This window comes from Lathyrus oleraceus, chromosome 5 (assembly GCF_024323335.1).
Source record: "Lathyrus oleraceus cultivar Zhongwan6 chromosome 5, CAAS_Psat_ZW6_1.0, whole genome shotgun sequence".
In the NCBI taxonomy this organism is placed as follows: domain Eukaryota; kingdom Viridiplantae; phylum Streptophyta; class Magnoliopsida; order Fabales; family Fabaceae; genus Lathyrus; species Lathyrus oleraceus.
This window is the reverse complement of record NC_066583.1, coordinates 418,673,856-418,677,613: the sequence shown is the minus strand read 5'-3', so window position 1 is coordinate 418,677,613 and position 3,758 is coordinate 418,673,856. Positions and strand designations below refer to the sequence as shown.

At 38.1% G+C, this 3,758-nt stretch overlaps 1 non-coding gene across 1 annotated transcript; it reads right to left on the bottom strand.

The window, feature by feature from the left end:
* Positions 1–359: 359 nt before the first annotated feature.
* LOC127089485 (small nucleolar RNA R71) lies at positions 360–466 on the bottom strand. The gene has a single exon (XR_007791073.1). It is a non-coding gene; the product is annotated as a small nucleolar RNA R71 (small nucleolar RNA).
* Positions 467–3,758: the final 3,292 nt, after the last annotated feature.

Genomic DNA, 3,758 nt, shown 5'->3' with positions numbered 1-3,758 from the left:
AAAGCAATAAAATCCAGATCAAGATCAAGTCAAATTGGATCAACACGAAGGTGAATTTTTAGAATCTTCCACTCTTCGATTCTCTCTTATTTCTCCACTATTCTTGTTGATTTTTGGTTGTCTAAAGTCCTACCAATGTAGGCAACAAGATTGAGTTTCTTTGAGGTCAAATCGAAGCAACTCAAATCATGGTCCTCAAAATTCAACTCCCTATATCTTCTCATATACTTGGAGTTAGACAAAATTGAGGCCAAATTCAAGCTCCATGGCTAGTTTCCCTTCCAACAAATTCCATCACTACTTGGAATGACCTGAAGAAAGTATTCCTTGCTATATACTTTCTAGCAAGTAAGACCACCGTCCTACGTAACCACATTACCAGATTCACTCAAAATGATGGTGAGTCCCTCTTCGACGCCTGGGAAAGGTAAAAAGAGCTATTAAGAGCTTGTCCACATCATGGATTAGAATAATGGATAATCATCCACACCTTCTACAATGGACTTCTCTACAACACTAAGATGACTATTGACGTTGCCGCCGGTGGTGAGCTAATGAACAAACCATACCCCGGGGCATGCGCATGCATTGAGGACATGGCTCAAAACCATTATTAATGGGGTACAGAGCATGCACAAGTAGAGAATAAAGAGACTAAAGGAGGTATATACGAGGTTAGTATCCTAGACCATATGAATGCCAAAATGGACGCCCTAGCCCAAAAGGTCAAAAGTTTAGTCATAAACCATACATCTATCGTAGCTACATACAACTCGGTAGCGAAATATGTGGGACACCGGGATATGTGATTGTCGAATGCAGTCTACTAGTTGAAACAAACCCAGACCAGGTCAACTATGTCCAAGGAAACCCTTATTCAAAGACTTATGACCCTGGATGAAGGAATCACCCAAACTTCTCTTACAAGAACAATAACTCTTCTTTTAAACTCTACTCCTCAAAGACCAACAGGTTTCCAAGCCTAAAGACCAACACAACCGATACAAACTACCCCTCAGAAGTTAAACCTTGACAAAACCATGGAAGATTTTATCATGACTCAAACTCGACAGAATAAAGAATTGATGAACCAAAACGTCAATATTAATGAACTGATTTCACAATTAGGAAACAAGGTTGATTCTGTGGTAACCCACAACAACATGCTGGAAACCCAAATCTCTCAATTAGCATAACAATAAGCTGCTCAGTCTACACCAGAAGGATTATTCCATGGACAACCTTAACCTAACATAACGGCCATGCTAACGCCATTTTAATGGGAAGCGGAACTCAATACGATGGGCCTAAAATTTCAGAACCACGAAAAGAAAATGTTGTGACTACCCTGAAAGAACGAAAAGAGGAACCCGTAGATCCTGGAAAACAAAGAAAGAAGGATATTAAAGCTAAGGAGTCAGTGAATGATAACCAAGAGAATCAAACATATGTACCACCGCCGCCCTATATACCACTGATTCCATATCCGCAATAACTTAAACAGACTAAACAAGACACCCAATATAATAAGTTCGTGAAAGTGGTCGAGAAACTTCACGTCGAGATACCCTTCATCGAAGCCATGACCCAAATACCATCATATGCCAAATTCCTAAAAGACATATTAATAAACAAGTGCAAGCTCAATGATCACAAACCTTTAGAATGCACTACGATTGCTGAAAACAGATTAGCCAAGAAACAGAAAGATCATGGAAGCTTTTAGATACCATTTGTTCTAGGAAGACATGCTATAAACAAAGCAGTACTGGATTTATGATCAAGCGTAAGTTTGATGTTTCTAGCAGTTTGTAAAAGACTAGACCTAGGAGACATGCAACAAACTAGGATGTCCTTTCAATTGGTTGATCGATCAATTAAGTAGCCGATATGTATATTAGAAGATATCATAGTTAGAATAGGACAACTATATATCCCTACTGACTTTGTCGTAATGGATATTAAGGAGGATGAAGAAATTTCTATCCTTCTAGGCAGAACATTCCTATCAACAGCAGGAGCCATGATAGATGTAAAAAGAGGAAAAATGACTATCAAAGTAGGTGATGAGAAGGTAGAGTTTATCCTATCCAAATTTCTGAAAGCCTCCTCCATGGACGACTCTTGTTGTGCAATTTATATCATTGATGAATGCATAAGAGAATCGGATAAGGAGGAGCATATTGAAACAATAAAACTACCATCGATGCCCATAATGGAAGATGATGGATTTAAATCAGTTACACCTTACATAGACGATAGACTAAGTGAATGCTTAGCACTTACCCCTGGTCATATCCCAAGAATTAAGAAACCCATAATGGAGCTTAAGGAACTGCCTAAGAACTTGAGATACGAGTTTCTTGATGAATAATTCAACCGTCTAGTTATAGTAAATGCCAATCTAAATAGTGGTGAAACCGATCAACTCTTAGAGGTCTTAAGAAGATACCTTGTAGCTCTAGGCTATACCATCTCTGACTTAAAATTCATAAGCCCCTCTATGTGCATGCGCCAAATTATGCTAGAGGAAGATTCTAGACCCTCTAGAGAACACCAAAGAAGGACAAACCCTATAATTAGTGATGTAGTCAAGAAAGAAGTATTAAAACTTCTAGATGCAGGAATCGTCTACCAAATCCCCGAAAGTACATGGGTTAGTATTATGCATGTATTACCAAAGAAAGGAGGTGTCACGGTTGTACAAAATGATAAAGGAGAATCGGTAGCAAAACGCATAGGAAGCGGATGGCGCATGTGCATAGATTATAGAAGGCTAAACAAAGTAACCTAGAGGATCATTTCCCCCTTCCGTTTATTCACCAAATGGTAGAACATTTATCTAGACACTCTTACTTTTGTTACTTAGACGGATACTCTGAATTTTTCCAAATCCCCATTCACCTAGATGAACAAGAAAATACAACCTTCACATGTCAATATGGCACTTTGTCTTATTGACGAATGCCATTCAGACTATGTAACACTCCAGAAACCTTCCAATGATGCATGATGTCCATATTCACAAATTTCTTGGATAAAATCATGGAAGTATTCATGGATGACTTCTCAGTATGCAGATAACTACCTGGATAACTTAGAGAGAATTCTAGAAAGATGCGTACAAGTTAATCTGGTGCTAAACTGGGAGAAATATCATTTCATGGTAACAGAAGGAATAGTCCTATGACACATAGTATCAAAAAATGGAATTGAGGTCGATAAATCTAAGATAGAGATAATAGAGAACCTTCAACCACCCAAAACAATTAGAGAAATCTGAAGTTTCCTTTGACACACTAGTTTTTACCGACGCTTCATTGAAGATTTCTCCAAGATTACTAAACCTTTAACCGATCTCCTAATGAAAGACGTAGAACTCACCTTCGACGAAAAATGTCTAGAGGCATTTAATCTTCTTAAGAAAGCACTAATCTTTGCCCCTATTATGCAACCACCCGATTGGAACCAACCTTTCGAGATTATGTGTGATTTTAGTGATTTTTCTGTAGGCGCTGTCATAGGACAACGAAAGGATAAGAGATTACATGTGAGCTACTATGTTAGCAGAACCTTATATGCAACCTAACTAAACTACACAACTAAAGAAAAAGAACTCCTAGTTATGGTATTTGCAATAAACTACACAACTAAAGAATATTCAGGTAGTAGAAACGTTTGACATTTAGGGTATCGATTTTATGGGCTATTTCCCTTCATCTATGGGAAACAAGTACATACTCGCTACTGTCGACTAC